Raw genomic sequence first — 21,002 nt, 5'->3', positions numbered from 1 at the left:
TCCACTACAGTTATCAACCAGAACAATGGAAACATCAACACATTATACTGTTGAAGTCATCTCCACTAGTTATCAACCAGAACAATGGAAACATCAACACATTATACTGTTGAAGTCATCTCCACTACAGTTATCAACCAGAACAATGGAAACATCAACACATTATACTGTTGAAGTCATCTCCACTAGTTATCAACCAGAACAATGGAAACATCAACACATTATACTGTTGAAGTCATCTCCACTAGTTATCAACCAGAACAATGGAAACATCAACACATTATACTGTTGAAGTCATCTCCACTACAGTTATCAACTAGAACAATGGAAACATCAACACATTATACTGTTGAAGTCATCTCCACTAGTTATCAACCAGAACAATGGAAACATCAACACATTATACTGTTGAAGTCATCTCCACTAGTTATCAACCAGAACAATAGAAACATCAACACATTATACTGTTGAAGTCATCTCCACTAGTTATCAACCAGAACAATGGAAACATCAACACATTATACTGTTGAAGTCATCTCCACTAGTTATCAACCAGAACAATGGAAACATCAACACATTATACTGTTGAAGTCATCTCCACTACAGTTATCAACCAGAACAATGGAAACATCAACACATTATACTGTTGAAGTCATCTCCACTACAGTTATCAACCAGAACAATGGAAACATCAACACATTATACTGTTGAAGTCATCTCCACTACAGTTATCAACCAGAACAATGGAAACATCAACACATTATACTGTTGAAGTCATCTCCACTGCCTGTTCACCCCGCTATCATCCAGAAGGCGAGGTCAGTACAGGTGCATCAAAGCTGGGACCGAGAGACTGAAAAACAGCTTCTATCTCAAGGCCATCAGACTGTTAAACAGCCACCACTAACATTGAGTGGCTGCTGCCAGCACACTGACACTGACTCAACTCCAGCCACTTTAATAATGGGAATTGATGGGAAATGATGTAAATATATCACTAGCCACTTTAAACAATGCTACCTTATATAATGTTACTTACCCTACATTATTCATCTCATATGCATACGTATATACTGTACTCTATATCATTGACTGCATCCTTATGTAATACATGTATCACTAGCCACTTTAACTATGCCACTTTGTTTACATACTCATCTCATATGTATATACTGTACTCGATACCATCTACTGTATCTTGCCTATGCTGCTCTGTACCATCACTCATTCATATATCCTTATGTACATATTCTTTATCCCCTTACACTGTGTATAAGACAGTAGTTTAGGAATTGTTAGTTAGATTACTTGTTGGTTATTACTGCATTGTCGGAACTAGAAGCACAAGCATTTCGCTACACTCGCATTAACATCTGCTAACCATGTGTATGTGACAAATAAATTTGATTTGATTTGATTTTGATTTGGTTATCAACCAGAACAATGGAAACATCAACACATTATACTGTTGAAGTCATCTCCACTAGTTATCAACCAGAACAATGGAAACATCAACACATTATACTGTTGAAGTCATCTCCACTACAGTTATCAACCAGAACAATGGAAACATCAACACATTATACTGTTGAAGTCATCTCCACTAGTTATCAACCAGAACAATGGAAACATCAACACATTATACTGTTGAAGTCATCTCCACTAGTTATCAACCAGAACAATGGAAACATCAACACATTATACTGTTGAAGTCATCTCCACTACAGATATCAACCAGAACAATGGAAACATCAACACATTAAACACTCATACATCTAGGGCAATCATGTGACATAGCAGGTGCCGTGTCTTTACTATCATTAAATTGAAGACATAGTTTTACCAAAGATTCCCTGTAATTAGTATAACGCTATCAAAGTAATTAATTGTGTAACAGTGATTAACTAGGAAGTAGGGGCACCAAGGAAAGTATTCAGATTACAATATTATAATTTCCCAATATAACCTTTCAGATATTTTCATATCTGATCAATAGTCTTCCGATTAATGATTTATCTATTTTACCTCACGTTAGTCTCATTCCAAACGTCGTAAATTGTTGGTTATCTGCACAAATACAGTGAGGAGAGTGGGGGGTCGACTGGAGTCACTACAGAGTGATAATTATAACAATTGAAATGCTAATCCTTACACATGAACGCTCACTCAGTGGGGAACAATTGCAATCAATATATATATTTACGCTCAGTGTGTCGTCTTGGTCGCTGGTGAAAAGTTCATTTATTTTGCAGAATTGTCCGTCTCTCTTCCTCTCTCTCTCTGTCTTGGTTAGAGGGGATAGTTCAAAGTGACATTCGTTATAGAATGGATGTTTCGGCGGTTGTCGTTCTTCCCGTTCAATGATGTCGAATTCCAAGCTGCAGACTAGTAATTAGTATCAAAGACTTGTTCTTATTCTGCCGGTATCGATAGTCTAAGAGTTTTTACCACATGGTATGGTTAAAAGATTCAGCAATGGTATGCAACCTTTAGTCCCCCTCCTACTGGAGAAAAACATGGTCTGCTGATAATTTCTCAAAGTGGGTTTTTATTCAGAATGGCAGACGAGGGCTGTCTCAGGATGTCTGGCCCTAACTGGGCTCAGGGGCGGTCTTCTGATTTAGTTCAAATCAAAAGGGAATTGTATTTTTCTTCATTAAACAGTCCACAATCATATTACACCATTATACAAACAGTATCATACTCACTCATTCATTTTATACAACAATTACATGTAACCTCATATCTGAGGCTATTATATAAACAGCGTTATGGTAATGTGGCCACACCGTCTCCATTGAGCTTCCCAAGTTGTGAAAAACGCGCCAGTTCGTAGCTGGATTATTCACCGATCTTTTACACTTTCCCTGGAACATGAAATTTGTTCGCACCTCACGTTCTGTGAGGTGGAAGGATTTCCTTTGTCTCCATAAAACTACTCTCTATAACTGTGTGTCCATGAGGCAGGGTCTTCCTTAGGAATTTACGACCTCACTCTGCCCACAGCAGTCTGGTTGTAGAAGCAGAGAGCGGGGGATGGTGCTCAATGTACTCAAAGAGGGCAACATCATGACACAGGATTTTATCTTGTATTTTAAGCCTTATCCAGAGATGTGAATTGCACCAACAATGAATATTGTTGACAAAGGGCTGTGAGACATGGGTTTAGACTAGACACATGACACATGACACAAGTAGGAAGTATTCGGAGGGTACAGGGCAACAGAGGACGAACAGCAGAGGGTCTAATGACTCTGGAGCAGGGGGAAAAGGTCTCGGCCGTGGGACTATAGCAGCGTTCCAGCGCACCTGGCTAAAGATCCTTGGCTACCGGTCGGTGTTGCGAAAGTGAAGTGGCCCGGGCCTTACTGAACCCCTCCAGGAGGTCCTGGTACTCCGCGGAAATGGCGGAGAGGTTCGGGACAATTTCCAATCAGTCAGAACTGATTTCAGGCAATTAGTGTGGCAAAATGAGCTTCAGCCCATGATGGCACCAGTAGACCAGTCAATCAAAGAATTGTGTCGCTGTAGCCAAGAGAATCCCAATACCAAAGGTACCTGCTGAGACTCAATTAGCAGGAATTGGATCATCTCACTGTGGATCATCTCACTATGATGGTGGTGGTATGGTGGGTGACCCGGCCTATAGAGCGCCCGTCCAGCGTTCTAACATTTATGGTAATGGAGAGCTGTTGAGTAGGGATGCCCAGCTCGGGCGCCAGGGTAACATCCATAAGACTCATATCGGCCCTTAAGTCGAAGAGTATCTGGAGAGACTTGGACTGGTTGCCCCACAACAGGGTGGCATGGAGAGGGGGGTGAGTAGGGGGAGTCTCTTGAAGGGACAGGTAGACACATAATGACCGGCATTACCGCAATACAGACAACTCTGGATTTTAAGTCTGCATACGCGTTCGGCTGGAGACAGCCTAGCCCTGCCGGGCTGCATCAGCTCGCGAAGAGGCATATCGTTAGTCTTTGCAGGCTCATGGAGGAACTCAGGTATGTCCAGATGCTCTCGGGGACTTCCGGAGTTCATCAGATGCAAGGTGGGATCCTTGAGTGAGTGTTTGGGACCGCAATTGGCTACGTTCCTGTTGCCGTCCATCGATCCGGATGGTTAAAGGGATGAGTGAGTCGAGATCCGTCGGTAGTTCCCGGGCTGCAAGCTCATCCTTTACTTCCTCTGATAATCTGTGCAGGAACGTGTCGAACAGCGCTTCCGGGTTCCAGGCACGCTCCGCTACTAGTGTGCGGAAATCCACCGCATAGTCTGCCACACTGAGGGAGTCCTGCCGAAGCTGGAGTAACTTCTGGGTTCATAGTCTGCCACACTGAGGGAGTCCTGCCAAGCTGGAGTAACTTCTGGGTTCATAGTCTGCCACACTGAGTGAGTCCTGCCGAAGCTGGATTAACTTCTGCGTTCATAGTCTGCCACACTGAGTGAGTCCTGCCGAAGCTGGATTAACTTCTGCGTTCATAGTCTGCCACAATGAGGGAGTCCTGCCGAAGCTGGAGTAACTTCTGGGTTCATAGTCTGCCACACTGAGGGAGTCCTGCTGGAGTAACTTCCAGGCAGCCTCTCTCCCGGGAAATTGTAGCCTCAAACTTTTCTCACCTCCATCACGAATACGTCCAGACTGAGGCAGACGGTGGATTGTTGCTCCCTCACCGCTGTGGCCTAGGCGAGTGCCTTCCCGGACGTCAGCGTAATATTGTACGCTATCTTCGAGCTGTCCGAGGGGAACGAAGAAGGTTGCAGCTCGAAAACGAGGGAGCACTGGGAGAGAAAGGCCCGACAGGTATTGGAATCGCCATCATAGCACTCCGGTAAGTGGCGTTCCCGGGAAACCAGGGTGACGGTGCTGCTACCAGCCTGGTTACTTGGGGGCTGGGAGGTTACTGTCATGGTAGGTTGCCTGATAGGCAGCCCACGGAATTTCCCCCGCAATGCGTCCAATGCTAGGTTGTGACGTTCGGCCACTTCCTGGAACCCTTCCATCAGACTGCGAAGCAACTCCTTGTGTTACTAATGATCATTCCTGGGAGGAGATGGCGTTGCGGAGCTGGGCTAAGTCTGCTGGGTCAGTCACGGCCAGTTTGTACTATCACGTTTCAGGTAAGACCCAAATGCAGACTGTTGAAGTAACAATGTTTATTACAGCAACAGGGGCAGGCAAACCACAAGTCAAGGCAGGCAGGGGTTGATAATCCAGAGTAGTGGCAAAGGTATAGGATGGCAGGCAGGCTCAGAGTCAGGGACAGGCAGTGTGGTCAGGCAGGCGGGCTCAGAGTCAGGACAGGCAAAGGTCAAAACCAGGAAAGCGAGAAAAAGTGAGACTGGGGAAAAGCAGGAGCTGAGAAAAAACACTGGTTGACTTGACAAACAAGACAACCTGGCAACAGACAAACAGAGAACACAGGTATAAGTACCCAGGGGATAATGTGGAAGATGAGCAACACCTGGAGGAGGGTAGAGACAAGCACAAGTACAGGTGAAACAGATCACGGTGTAACAATGAAGGATGGTGCTGGACCAGCTTTAACCTCTTAAATGTAATCTACGTAATCCCAAAAGTAATTATTTATCATGAGAGGGACATAAACAGAAACTAATAATGCTGCATATTCCAATAAAGGTTTAAATCCCACCTTTCTGGTCATTTGTTTTTAAATACATTGCTGAGGTATAGTCACTTTTGAGGACACAAGCTCAAATTAACAGTACAAATATGATAAAATTAAATATTTTTATGATGCATTTCCTATTCAGAGAAACTATAAATAAGACTTCAAATGACTTATATGCTTTCTAAATATAGTATAATCATATTATAAAATGACTAACTATGAGTTCACCTTCCTTATGAATGTCAAATACATATTTTGTAAACATGTCAGGAACTCGCATTTCATCCCAGATTAATTGTGTACTTCTATGGCAAACAGTGTGTTTTCTTTAAAATCTGTGAATTATTTTAGATTACTGTCTATAAATCGATCTCTGAATGTGCAGGGACAAAACCCCTCTCTCCTGCTGCTCTACATTGTAAGGAGTGTGACGTAGGTTTCAGCCAGCTTTTGATGGACAGTCGGAAGAGCGAATGAAATGGTAGGCAGGACATCCCAGCTTCAAGTGCTGTCAGATTTTTTTCACAAAGGCGGAAGAGATATACAAAAGTTTGATCTACCGTGCTTTAGAGAAGAGACAGTCAGTATTATAGCAGTGCTTTAGAGAAGAGACAGTCAGTATTATAGCAGTGCTTTAGAGAAGAGACAGCCAGTATTATAGCAGTGCTTTAGAGAAGAGACAGTCAGTATTATAGCAGTGCTTTAGAGAAGAGACAGCCAGTATTATAGCAGTGCTTTAGAGAAGAGACAGCCAGTATTATAGCAGTGCTTTAGAGAAGAGACAGTCAGTATTATAGCAGTGCTTTAGAGAATAGACAGCCAGTATTATAGCAGTGCTTTAGAGGAGACAGCCAGTATTATAGCAGTGCTTTAGAGAAGAGACAGCCAGTATTATAGCAGTGCTTTAGAGAAGAGACAGCCAGTATTATAGCAGTGCTTTAGAGAATAGACAGTCAGTATTATAGCAGTGCTTTAGAGAAGACAGCCAGTATTATAGAAGTGCTTTAGAGAGGAGACAGCCAGTATTATAGCAGTGCTTTAGAGAAGAGACAGCCAGTATTATAGCAGTGCTTTAGAGAGGAGACAGCCAGTATTATAGCAGTGCTTTAGAGGAGACAGCCAGTATTATAGCAGTGCTTTAGAGAGGAGACAGCCAGTATTATAGCAGTGCTTTAGAGAGGAGACAGCCAGTATTATAGCAGTGCTTTAGAGAATAGACAGCCAGTATTATAGCAGTGCTTTAGAGAATAGACAGCCAGTATTATAGCAGTGCTTTAGAGAATAGACAGCCAGTATTATAGCAGTGCTTTAGAGAAGAGACAGCCAGTATTATAGCAGTGCTTTAGAGAAGAGACAGCCAGTATTATAGCAGTGCTTTAGAGAGGAGACAGCCAGTATTATAGCAGTGCTTTAGAGAATAGACAGCCAGTATTATAGCAGTGCTTTATAGAGGAGACCGTCACTATTATAGCAGTGCTTTAGAGAAGAGACAGTCACTATTATAGCAGTGCTTTAGAGAAGAGACAGTCACTATTATAGCAGTGCTTTAGAGAGGAGACAGCCAGTATTATAGCAGTGCTTTAGAGAGGAGACAGCCAGTATTATAGCAGTGCTTTAGAGAGGAGACAGCCAGTATTATAGCAGTGCTTTAGAAAGCCAGTATTATTGCTTTAGAGAGGACAGCCAGTATTATAGCAGTGCTTTAGAAAGAGACAGCCAGTATTATAGCAGTGCTTTAGAGAATAGACAGCCAGTATTATAGCAGTGCTTTAGAGAGGAGACAGCCAGTATTATAGCAGTGCTTTAGAGAGGAGACAGCCAGTATTATAGCAGTGCTTTAGAGAGGAGACAGCCAGTATTATAGCAGTGCTTTAGAGAGGAGACAGCCAGTATTATAGCAGTGCTTTATAGAGAATAGACAGCCAGTATTATAGCAGTGCTTTATAGAGGAGACTGTCACTATTATAGCAGTGCTTTAGAGAAGAGACAGTCACTATTATAGCAGTGCTTTAGAGAAGAGACAGTCACTATTATAGCAGTGCTTTAGAGAAGAGACAGTCACTATTATAGCAGTGCTTTAGAGAAGAGACAGTCACTATTATTGCAGTGCTTTAGAGAAGAGACAGTCACTATTATAGCAGTGCTTTAGAGAAGAGACAGTCACTATTATAGCAGTGCTTTGGAGGAGAGACAGTCAGTATTATAGCAGTGCTTTTGAGAAGAGAGAGTCAGTATTATAGCAGTGCTTTAGAGAAGAGAGAGTCAGTATTGTAGAGCGTGGTTGATTTACAACCTGGTTCAGTTTACTTCAGGACATTGTCTCACATCAAAGCAACCCTTGATCACTTTAACACACATAAAACCATACACACACTCACACACTGAGGCAGACACACGGGCACGTATACAAGCACACGCACACACACACACTCAGGCACACACACTACATCGTATTCACACACAGGAACACACACACTCACAAACGGAGGCAGACACACAGATATGTATGCACACACACAGGTACATGCACACACACACTTAAATGGTCCTTGTGGAGGCTAGTTATGTTCCGTGAAATATAATTGTGACAGAATCTGAATGTGTCTCTGATTAGATTTCCCATAGGGGTTCAGGCTCTCTGTGAACTCTAAGGTAGAGTTAACATCATGTACCAGACAGGGGTTCAGTCTCTCTGGGAAATCTAAGGTAGAGTTAACACCATGTACCACATGGATGGATTTGTTAGCTGTTAGGTCATGCTTTAAGGGCTGTATAGTAAAGAGGTTTGTATGTCACAGGGACTGGTCAGTTAGAAACCCATGTTCTAGTTGTTGAAATCATTAGTAGCTGGATGTTTAAATCAGAGTAAATAGGCTAGTAACTGGCTAAATCAGAGTAAATAGGCTCGTGTCTTTGGCTATGCCGGATTAAGTGATATGACATGCTATTCTATAAAATAATTTATCTGTAATTAATATCACCTGATTGAGCTAATCATGTAAATGTAATTAACTAGAGAGTCGTGGCACCACAAAATAATATTTATAGAGCTGTTATCTTTGAATAAACTCTTAAAGACCTAGTAATACTTCACAGCCATAGCAGTCAATATTAATCGTCACCTTAATTCAGTCTCGTCTGAAAGTTGTAAATTCTTGGTTATCTGCACGAACCCTGGCTAACAAGTTGAATCAGCAATACAAAATTGGGTTTAATTATTTATTTACTAAATACCTAATCACACAGAATTACACATACACATAATTAATCATAACTTGAATAGAAATTACGTCATAAAGGAAAACGTCCCTAGCGGGCGGAACAGATATGACAGCTGGTTACACAAAAGAAAAGGGGCTGGGTTTCAGTGAAAGAGCGGGAAGACTGGGGAACAAAGGGCGAAGCTGTGCTATCGTAAATACAGTATCTTATGCATTCTAAAATACCGCCCATTTGGAAAAGGAAAATGCAATAAATATTTACTCTGAGCAGCACTTCGGTAGGTTGGTGGTAGATGGAAAACCGTGTTGCCCAACCTAGTCCTTTGAAGAATGTCTCTGCTGGTAATTGGATACGTTGTAGTAACGTTGTTGTGTGGTAGACGGGATACTCTGTTCCTTCCTAACCTGCGTTTGCAGCTGCTGTTGCTAACTCAACGGCTAGGAGGTATCACTTCTGTAGTGAATAAGAGTTCAAAGTTCATACCATTTGCAACCAAAGCTCACGCTGATGTTGGCTTCGTTCTGTAGTTAGTATCTGAACCATTCTGACCGTCGTCCTCACATCCTCGGAACACATGGTTATATTGTCGTCAAGGCTTTATATAGGAAGGGAGAGGAGGGTGTGTATGAAAAGTTTTATAGCCCATGTCCCTTCACAGGGGCGGGCCACTGATTGAGCAGAGCCCTACTTTATGAAAACCCAAATCTTACATTTTAGAAGCTAACATCACATTTCATCCCATCACGAATAATTTCATATTCAAACATTTAAATTGAACAACAATTCCATGTGAATCCGATAACTCTGATGTGTAGACTTTCCACTGTAGAGTTTATGTCGTCTTATCATTGATGAGAATGTATCAGATGACAACCGAACTGACATCATATTCATTAAGTACCACCGCATATGTTCAATTGGTCGGATTACCAGAATATAGTTCACTTCCTCCCACCTTCTGATGTTCCCAGAATCTCTATGTTAACCAATAGATGTTCAAATGTAACATCAGTAGGGTAGAGAGAGGAAAAGGGGGGAAGATGTATTTATGACTGTCATAAACCTACCCCCAGGCCAACGTCAAGACACTAGTAACTGGCTAATTCAGAGTAAATAGGCTAGTAACTGGCTAAATCAGAGTAAATAGGCTAGTAACTGGCTAAATCAGAGTAAATAGGCTAGTAACTGACTAAATCAGAGTAGATAGGCTAGTAACTGGCTAAATCAGAGAAGATAAGGATATGATATGCTACTATAGTAGCTGGATGATCTGAAGGGCTGTGTCTGTGGATTTTACCAGTTAAGAGAGAAGAGAGCTACACTTCAGTGTTTGTTCCGCTGCCTCCCACAGAGAGAGCCTGATAGAGGACAGAGTGAGAAAGAGAGAGAGACTGATAGAGAACCGAGAGAGAAAGAGAGATAGGACAGAGAGAGAACCTGATGGAGGACAGAGAGAGAAAGCGAGAGACTGATGGAAGAGAGAGAAAGAGAGAGAGACAGAGTACAGAGAGAGGGGGCAGAGAGAGAGCTAGACAGAGAGAAGAGAGTGGGAGAGAGAGAGCTAGACAGAGAGAAGAGAGGGGCAGAGAGAGAGCTAGACAGAGAAGAGAGGGGCAGAGAGAGAGAGCTAGACAGAGAGACGAGAGGGGCAGAGAGAGAGAGGGGCAGAGAGAGAGCTAGACAGAGAGAAGAGAGGGGGAGAGAGAGAGCTAGACAGAGAGAAGAGAGGGGGAGAGAGAGAGCTAGACAGAGAGAAGAGAGGGGAGAGAGAGAGCTAGACAGAGAGAAGAGAGGGGGAGAGAGAGCTAGACAGAGAGAAGAGAGTGGCAGAGAGAGAGCTAGACAGAGAGAAGAGAGTGGCAGAGAGAGAGCTAGACAGAGAGAAGAGAGTGGGAGAGAGAGCTAGACAGAGAGAAGAGAGGGGCAGAGAGAGAGCTAGACAGAGAGAAGAGAGGGGCAGAGAGAGAGCTAGACAGAGAGAAGAGAGGGGGAGAGAGAGAGCTAGACAGAGAGAAGAGAGTGGCAGAGAGAGAGCTAGACAGAGAGAAGAGAGGGGCAGAGAGAGAGCTAGACAGAGAGAAGAGATGGGGGAGAGAGAGCTAGACAGAGAGAAGAGAGGGGTAGAGAGAGAGCTAGACAGAGAGAAGAGAGGGGGAGAGAGAGAGCTAGACAGAGAGAAGAGAGGGGGAGAGAGAGAGCTAGACAGAGAGAAGAGAGGGAGAGAGAGAGAGCTAGACAGAGAGAAGAGAGGGGGAGAGAGAGAGCTAGACAGAGAGAAGAGAGGGGGAGAGAGGGAGGGAAGGAGGAGTGAGAAGACTTAAATCCTTCTTTCATCTCAGATCGTCAGAACTGTTTGGAGAGCAGGGTATGCTGCCATGGCAACTCAGAGAGACACGTGTCGCAGCTCACAGCATGTACCCGTATGCGTGCGTGAGTGTGTGTCACAGCACCCCTGTGTGTATGTGTGTGTATGCCGCACGTGTCTGCAGTGAACCACAGTGAACCACTAAGTCCACATCAGCCGTTGAATTGATTCCCTCCTTGTATCACACTAGTACACAGCATCGTATGCCATAACACTCTATGGTAGAGACCTTTTGGGTGCCCCAGACTGATGTTTCCCAACCCTGGTCCTCCTGTACCCCAACAGTACAGTTTTATTGTATCCCTGGACAAACACCTGATTCAACTCATTGAGGACTTGATGATTAGTTGACAAGTTGAACCAGGTGTGTTTGTCCAGGGTTACGATACAGCTGTACTGTTGGGACACTGGAAGACCAGGGTTGGGAATCACTGCCCTAGGCTGTAAACATTATTAACATAATTCAATCATTCTCTACTGCATGAAAATACTGACCTTTTATAAGAGAGAGAGAGAGAGGTCCAACTGCATTATTAGAGGCGACGTGGCATTTCGAGAACACACACACACCTATCTAATTTATTCAGATCCAAAAAACAGAAAAGCCGGTACGTCTTGTACTTCTAATTTCTGACTGGTCTGGAATCAGAACATTATTCAGCCTGCTTTTGTCCCTCATTTCCAGCAGTGTAAATCCTAATCCATTGTAATGTGGTCATTACAGACTCATTCTTTACACTCACTGATGCCATTAGTCATGCTAATTAGCATATGGAATAGAAGGGGAATTTTACGGGGAGTTTAGCAGTTCAGTTTGCTCACACTAGATCGACTCAGAGCTGGGGAGATTAGAGGATGGTTAGAGGATGGTTAGAGGATGGTTAGAGGATGATTAGAGGATGGTTAGAGGATGGTTAGAGGATGGTTAGAGGATGGTTAGAGGATGATTAGAGGATGGTTAGAGGATTTAGAGAGGATGATTAGAGGATTATTAGAGGATGGTTAGAGGATGGTTAGAGGATGGTTAGAGGATGGTTAGAGGATGATTAGAGGATGATTAGAGGATTATTAGATGATTAGAGGATGATTAGAGGATTAGAGGATGGTTAGAGGATGGTTAGAGGATGGTTAGAGGATGGTTAGATTATTAGATGGTTAGAGATGGTTAGAGGATGGTTAGAGGATGGTTAGAGGATTAGATGATTAGAGGATTATTAGAGGATGGTTAGAGGATGGTTAGATGATTAGAGGATGGTTAGAGGATGATGGTTAGGGGATGATTAGATGGTGGTTAGAGGATGATTTAGAGATTAGATGGTTAGAGATTAGATGGTTAGAGGATGGTTAGAGGATGGTTAGAGGATGGTTAGAGGATGATTAGAGGATGATTAGTGGTTAGAGGATGAGTGGTTAGAGGATGATTAGAGGATGAGGGGATTTAGAGGATGGTTAGAGGATGGTTAGAGGATGGTTAGGGGATGATTAGAGGATGGTTAGAGGATGGTTAGAGGATGGTTATGGGGATGATTAGAGGATGGTTAGAGGATGATTAGAGGATGATTAGAGGATGGTTAGAGGATGGTTAGAGGATGATTAGAGGATGATTAGAGGATGGTTAGATGGATGGGATTTAGGGGATGATTAGAGGATGGTTAGAGGATGGTTAGAGGATGGTTAGGGGATGATTAGAGGATGGTTAGAGGATGGTTAGGGGATGATTAGAGGATGGTTAGAGGATGGTTAGAGGATGATTAGAGGATGGTTAGAGGATGGTTAGGGGATGATTTGCCATGATCCCAATTTGTAAGTCGCTCTGGATAAGAGCGTCTGCTAAATGACTTAAATGTAAATGTAATGAAATGTAATGATTAGAGGATGGTTAGAGGATGGTTAGGGGATGATTAGAGGATGGTTAGAGGATGGTTAGAGGATGATTAGAGGATGGTTAGAGGATGGTTAGAGGATGGTTAGAGGATGGTTAGAGGATGGTTAGGGGATGATTAGAGGATGGTTAGAGGATGATTAGAGGATGGTTAGAGGATGATTAGAGGATGGTTAGAGGATGGATAGAGGATGATTAGAGGATGGTTAGAGGATGATTAGAGGATGGTTAGAGGATGATTAGAGGATGGTTAGAGGATGGTTAGAGAGGGCTTTGGTTTTGTTTGGCTGCTGCGAGCACGCCTGGACCTGCTCCTTTTCTGCCACACAGACATTCACTGTAATGCACACAAGCATCCCATACCTGTTCCATGTTAACATAACCATTTAATATGATTTTCAGCAGTAATCAATAGTTGTGAATAAATCATGAATCATTGTCTTAATGGGGTAGTGAAATGACAGCACTGCTCTAAACCCCTGGTACTGTAAGCAGCCTCCATAGTGTTTCACTGATGTTCACTGCAGCACTGTACTGTTTGAGGTTCTCAAACGTTTTGGGACTGGGGACCACTTTTGTAATAGAACTCTTTATCAGTGACCCATTTCTAATCAGAACACCACTCCAGTGCCATTTAAAAACAGCCTACAAGGAGTTTTAGTGTGATTTCTGCAGTGCGTGGCTGGACGAACCAAGTCTTGGGCCCAGGGAATGAACGTTTAAAAGGCTCGCCTCTTGGCATCGGAGAGAAACACATTTCCTGCAATTCTACACATTTTGCCTTAAATGACAGTGAAAAAAATGGGGGGGGGGGGTAGTATTGCATGAGGCAAATGGTGGTCACACCGGATACTGACTGGTTTTCTGATCCACACCCCTGCTTTAAAAAAAATCTGTGATCAACAAATGAATGTCTGTATTCCCAGTCATGTGAAATCCATAGATTAGGTCCTAATTTATTTATTTAAATTGACTGATTTCCTTATATGAACTGTAACCCAGTAAAATTGTATGTTGCATTTCTATTTTTGTTTGGTGTATTTTCTGATTTGAGATCTTGCAGCAGACCCCATTCAGGACCTTGGACCCCACTTTGAGAACCCCTGCTGTACAGTATGGGATTTATATGTTGGTGACGATTGATTAGTACTAATTAGACTGTTTGTAGATAAGAGTGAGAAAGAGGTGATGAGATAGTGAGAAGGGTTAGGGAGAGAGAGAGCGAGAGTGAGGGAGAAAGAGAGGGAGAGAGACGGGAGGGTGTGAGGGGTAGGGAGAGAGAGGGACAGAGAGCTAGGAGGGCTCCCGAGTGACTACAGACCCTGGTTCGATCCTGGGCTGTATCACAGCTGGCTGTGATCGGGAGTCCCATAGGGCGTCGCACAACTGGCCCAGCGTTGTCCGGGTTAAGGGAGGGTTTGGCGGGGGTAGGCCGTCATTGTAAATAAGAATTTGTTCTTAACTAACTTGCCTAATTAAATAAAGGTTAAATATAAAATAAAAGGAGAGTGAGAGAAGAGAAGCAGGGGATGGGAGCATGTATGGAAGGAGGGATAGAGAGGAAGGGATATAGTTTACCCAGATGGACAGACATGCAGACATATCCTCCTCCACCTAAAGCCTGCTCAGGTTTAACACGGTGGTAGGTCTCCACATACGCTCTCTTCTCTTTCCCTCTCTTCTCTGTCACTCTCTTCTCTTTCACTCTCTTCTCTTTCCCTCACTTCTCTTTCCCTCGCTTCTCTTTCCCTCTCTTCTCTGTCACTCTTACCCTTCTCTTTCCCTCTTCTCTTTCCCTCTCCTCTTTCCCTCCTTCTCTGTCACTCTCCTTCTTCCTTCTCTCTCTTCTCTGTCACTCTCTTCTTCTCTGTCACTCTCTTCTGTCACTCTCTTCTGTCACTCTGTCACTCTCTTCTCTGTCCCTCTCTTCTCTGTCCCTCTGTCTCTGTCCTCTCTTCTCTGTCCCTCTCTTCTCTGTCACTCTCTTCTCTGTCACTCTTCTCTGTCACTTCTCTGTCCTCTCTTCTGTCCTCTCTTCTCTGTCCCTCTCTTCTGTCACTCTCTTCTCTGTCACTCTCTTCTCTGTCACTCTCTTCTCTGTCACTCTCTTCTCTGTCACTCTCTTCTCTGTCACTCTTAACCCCTCTCTTCTCTGTCACTCTTAACCCTCTCTTCTCTGTCACTCTTACCCCTCTCTTTCCCTCTCTTCTCTGTCACTCTTACACCTCTCTTTCCCTCCCTTCTCTGTCACTCTCTTCTCTGTCACTCTCTTCTGTCACCCCTCTGTCACTCTCTTCTCTGTCCTCTCTTCCCTGTCACTCTTAACCCTCTCTTTCCCTCTCTTCTCTGTCACTCTTACCCCTCTCTTTCCCTCTCTTCTCTGTCACTCTTACCCCTCTCTTTCCCTCTTCTCTGTCACTCTCTTCTCTCACTCTTACCCCTCTCTTTACCTCGCTTCTCTGTCACCCACTTCTCTGTCACTCTTACCCCTCTCTTTCCCTCTCTTCTCTGTCACTCTTACCCCTCTCTTCCCTCTCTTCTCTGTCACTCTTACCCCTCTCTGTCACTCTCTTCTATGTCACTCTTACCCCTCTCTGTCACTCTCTTCTCTGTCACTCTTACCCCTCTCTGTCACTCTCTTCTCTGTCACTCTTACCCCTCTCTTTCCCTCTCTTCTCTGTCACTCTTACCCCTCTCTTTCCCTCTCTTCTCTTTCACTCTTTTTTCTTTCCCTCTTCTCTTTCACTATCAACCCTCTCTTTCCCTCTCTTCTCTTTCTCTCTCTTCTCTTTCTCTCTTTCCCTCTCTTCTCTGTCACTCCTCCCCCTCTTTCCCTGTCTTCTCCTTCCCTCTCTTCTCTTTCCCTCTCTTCTCTTTCCCTCTCTTCTCTGTCACTCTTAACCCTCTCTTTCCCTCCCTTCTCTTTCCCTCTCTTCTCTGTCACTCTTACCCCTCTCTTTCTCTCCCTTCTCTTTCCCTCTCTTCTCTGTCACTCTAACCCCCTCTTTCCCTCCCTTATCTTTCCCTCTCTTCTCTTTCCCTCTCTTCTCTTTCCGTCTCTTCTCTTTCTGTCTCTTCTCTTTCTGTCTCTTCTCTTTCTGTCTCTTCTCTTTCACTCTCTTCTTTTTCACTCTCTTCTCTTTCCCTCTCTTCTCTTTCACTCTTCTCTTTCGCTCTTCTCTTTCACTCTCTTCTCTTTCACTCTTACCCCTCTCTTTCCCTCTCTTCTCTATCTTATATTTCCCTCTCTTCTCTTTCCCTCTCCTCTCTTTCACTCATACCCTCTTTCTGTTTCTTCTCAGGCCTTGTAACTTTTTCATCATCCTCCTATCGTCTCTCATCCTAAATAGTTTCCCTCTTGTTTTCTTGTTCAATCTTCCTTTTAATGTTCTACTTCACTAACTACACGAAGACTAAACCCTGGAACCCTTTTTTGTTTTCTCTTCAGCTTATTGTTGATCACGTAAAAGCTCTCTATCTCTCTCTGTCCTGTACTCTCTCTGAGTCTGACGTGCCAGAGAAGAGAATGGCACGTAACAGAAATACAGTTAATCGTTAGTGCTCAGTTGTGTTCTCCTGAGGCAGAGAGACAGAGCTACAGCCTGTGTGGTACCCTGTTCCCTATATGGCCTATCACATGGCCCTGGTCAGACGCAGTGCACCATAAAGACAACAGGGTTCCATTTGGGACACTTCCCGAGACACAGAAAGGTCAGAGGGGAATTTGGCTTCCGACAAATCAGTAGTTTGTTTTTAAAAAGCTGTGACTAAGTGGCCTCCTCTTCCTCCTCCTGTTATCAATCACCACCAATAAATGTGTGCGGCTCCGTGAAACACGCTGGCAGATTCCTTAAGGTGAGGTGAATCTGGTGTAGTTCCTTTGTGATGCTCAGTTATCTTGTCTCAGCACATTTAACACAGCTCTCCCAGAGCCTTGATGACATTACAGTAGAGGCAGGGCTGTATCCCAAACGGCACCTTATTCCCTATATAGGGGCCCTGGTCAAAAGTAGTGCACTGTGAAGGGAATATGGTGCTATTTGGGACATGGTGTCTGATGAGACACAGACTGCTGTACTGTAGGGAGTCAGGGTGGAGGATGCATACTGTCATGTGATGCTAGATAGGTCAGAGTCATGTGAAAGGCAGAGGCTTTGGTTTGTTATAATGTAGATAGATGCAAGTGAATGAGATCTATACAGATGGGTTTGACCTTATTTTAGCTTCCAAAAAAAACATAATACTTCCAGGTCAGCTGTAATATCAATACCATTGTAAAGCACAATTTATCCCCTTTCCAGCAAAAACAATGACGAGACCTTCATGCTGCCCGTCTCTGCATGATTGAAGAAGACAATGAGCTCCGTCTGGTCTTTTTAAATGGTGGGTGGGGAAGTGAAACCTACTGCGTCATAGTGAAAGGGGGGGAGAAGCCGTGTGGGGAAACTGCTTTCTTCACCCGATCTGTCCAACTTATCTCCTCTAAAATGTCATTAAAACACTATAAAGAGTTTATATAATGTGTCATTACATACCTATTTGAAGGTTTGTGTGGAATTTGAATCGTGTTTTTTAGGGTGGCGATAAAGTGATCGTCAGAAGTAAACAGCGGCTGTCGCGGCTTCTGAGAGTCATGATGTCTTGTAGTGATGACGCAAACAATGAATGCATTCAGTTGTATCCCCCTTAACCATACCCCTACCCCCCTACCCCTTACCCCTACCCCTTAACCCTACCCCTACCCCCCTACCCCTTACCCCTACCCCCCTACCCCTTACCCCTACCCCCCTACCCCTTACCCCTTACCCCTTAACCCTACCCCTACCCCCCCCTTACCCCTACCCCTTAACCCTACCCCTACCTGTTATGTACTTGAGTGAAGACCCAAAAGCGGTTTTAACAGAAAACAGAGTTCTTTAATGAAAAACAGGAATGGCATAAATCCTCTTCCAACCAATGGAACAAAAGAACGTTAGTATAATGCAGGATGCACCTGCCAGGCCTCCGACAGGATAGGACAAGGTGGAAGCAAACGGGACGACAGCTTGCTTCTGGCATCAAAAACACAAACAAGAATCAGACACTGAAAGTAGCAAGAACAGAGAGAGAAATAGAGACCTAATCAGAGGGGGAAGGGAGAACAGGTGGGAAAGAGTGAATGAGCTAGTTAGGGTAGATGTAGAACAGCTGAAGAATGAGAGACAGAGAAGGTAACCTAAAAAGACCAGTAGAGAGAGACAGAGTGAAGAGAAAGGACAGGAACAGACATAACAAGACATGACACTACCCCCCTACCCCTTACCCCTACCCCTTAACCCTACCCCCTACCCCTACCCCTTACCCCTTAACCCCTACCCCCCTACCCCTTCCCCTTAACCCTACCCCCTACCCCCCTACCCCTTACCCCTTAACCCTACCCCCTACCCTTACCCCTTACCCCTACCCCTTAACCCTACCCCCCCTAACCCTACCCCTACCCCCCCTACCCCTTACCCCCCTACCCTTAACCCTACCCCCTTACCCCCTACCCCTACCCCTACCCCCTACCCCCTACCCCCCTACCCCTACCCCTTAACCCCCCCTTACCCCTACCCCTACCCCTACCCCTTAACCCTACCCCCCACCTACCCCCTACCCCCTACCCCTACCCCTTACCCCTACCCCTTAACCCTACCCCCCCCCTACCCCTAACCATTCCCTTACCCTTACCCCTACCCCTTACCCAAATGAATGCATTCAGTTTTACATTAGACTAGGTATCCCCCTTACCCTTCCCCCCTACCCCTTACCCCTTACCCTTCCCTTACCCCTACCCCTTACCCTTCCTTACCCCTACCCATTACCCTTACCCCCCTTACCCCTACCCCTTACCCTTCCCTTACCCCTACCCCTTACCCCCCTTACCCCTACCCATTACCCTTACCCCCCTACCCCTACCCCTTCCCTTACCCCTTACCCCTACCCCTAACCATTCCCCCACCCCTTACCCCCTACCCCTACCCCTACCCCCCTTACCCCCATTACCCCTACCCCCCTTAACCCTACCCCCTTCCCCCTTACCCTTCCCCCCCTTACCCCCTACCCCCCTAACCCCTTCCCTTACCCTTACCCCTACCCCTTACCCTACCCTTCCCTTTACCCCCTACCCTTCCATTAACCCCTTACCCTTCCCTCCTTACCCCTATCCCCCCTTACCCTTCCCTTACCCCTACCCCTTACCCTATCCCTTCCCCCCCTACCCCCCCTTCCCTTACCCTTCCCTTCCCCTACCCCTTACCCTTCCCCCCCCTTCCCCTACCCCCTTCCCCTACCCCTTACCCTTCCCTTACCCCTACCATTACCCTTCCTTCCCCCCTCCCCTTACCCTTCCCTTACCCCTACCACTTACCCTTCCCTTACCCTACCCATCCCCCTTTCCCTTCCCCCTTCCCCCCTTACCCCTTACCCCTACCCCTTACCTTACCCTTCCCCCTACCCCTTACCCTTACCCCTACCCCTTACCCTTTCTCCTTACCCCTTACCCCTATCCCTTACCCTTTCTCCTTACCCCTATCCCTTACCCTTCCCTTACCCATACCCCTTACCCTTACCCCTTACCCTTCCCCCTTACCCTTCCCCCTTACCCTTCCCTTACCCCTACCCCTTACCCTTCCCTTACCCCTACCCCTTACCCTTCCCTTACCCCTACCCCCTACCCATCCCTTCCCCCTACCACTTACCCTTCCCTTACCCCTATCACTTACACTTCGATTACCCTTCCCCCTTGCCCTTCCCTTACCCCTACCCTTCCCTTACCCCTACCACTTACCATTCCCTTATCCCTTCCCCCTTACCCTTCCCTTACCCATACCCTTCCCTTACCCATACCACGTACCCTTCCCTTACCCTTCCCCTTCCCTTACCCCTACCACTTACCATTCCCTTACCCCTTACCCCTACCCCTTACAATTCCCCCTTACCCCTATCCCTTACCCTTCCCCCTTACCCTTTCTCCTTACCCTTGCCCCTTACCCTTCCACCTTACAATTCCCCCTTACCCCTACCCCTTACCATTCCCCCTTACCCCTACCCCTTACCCTTTCCCCTTTCTCCCTACCCTTCCCCCTTACCCTTCCACCTATCCCTTACCCCTTATCCCTATCCCTTACCCTTCCCCCTTCCCTTACCCTTCCCTTACCCCCTACCCCTTCCCTTACCCTTCCCTTCCCTTACCCCTACCCCTTACCCCTTCCCTTACCCCTACCCCTTTCACCTTACCCCTTACCCTTTCTTGTTTTTAAACTATGAGAGAAGCGCTACACCTGTTGCAGAGAGGCTGTACCACACAGACGGAGGTGCATAATGTGTGGTGTATGTTACGTCATGACACGTCACAATTTAACGTACAGCGTCGGTGTGGTCCGTTTTTTTCAACTTTTCTCCAATACTATTGGGCCATTAACATGTCAATCAACACTTGAATAGAAACCTAGTTCACACCCCAGATGTTGATACCAACACAGTCACGACAGTCCCATTCGTTTTCATTGCAGCCTCGTGTGAGTGCTGCGGTTGCTCAGATTTGTACGGAATGGGGTTAGTCACCATTATATATTTCCCCCTTTAGGTGGAGCTGGACATATCCTAGGGGTTGTGTGTGTAGGTATGTATGTAGGTGTCTGTAGGCATGTCTCAAACTCCTGTCTCTGGCTGTTTCTCCCTCTAGGTCTCTGTCAGGGCGGATAGTGGGTGGCGTGTGGTGGTTCTTCACTCTCATCATCATCTCGTCCTACACGGCCAACCTGGCTGCTTTCCTCACCGTGGAGAGGATGGTGTCCCCCATAGAGAGTGCTGAGGACCTGGCTAAACAGACTGAGATCGCCTACGGCACTCTGGATGCTGGTTCCACCAAGGAGTTCTTCA

At 45.4% G+C, this 21,002-nt stretch overlaps 1 pseudogene; it reads left to right on the top strand.

Annotated features, from left to right (window-relative positions):
• Window positions 1–21,002, top strand: part of LOC135545571 (glutamate receptor 1-like) — a 159,046-nt pseudogene that overhangs the window by 137,642 nt on the left and 402 nt on the right.

Source organism: Oncorhynchus masou, chromosome 9 (assembly GCF_036934945.1).
Source record: "Oncorhynchus masou masou isolate Uvic2021 chromosome 9, UVic_Omas_1.1, whole genome shotgun sequence".
In the NCBI taxonomy this organism is placed as follows: domain Eukaryota; kingdom Metazoa; phylum Chordata; class Actinopteri; order Salmoniformes; family Salmonidae; genus Oncorhynchus; species Oncorhynchus masou.
The sequence above is the reverse complement of the archived record's forward strand: the minus strand, read 5'-3'. Positions and strand labels throughout refer to the sequence as shown.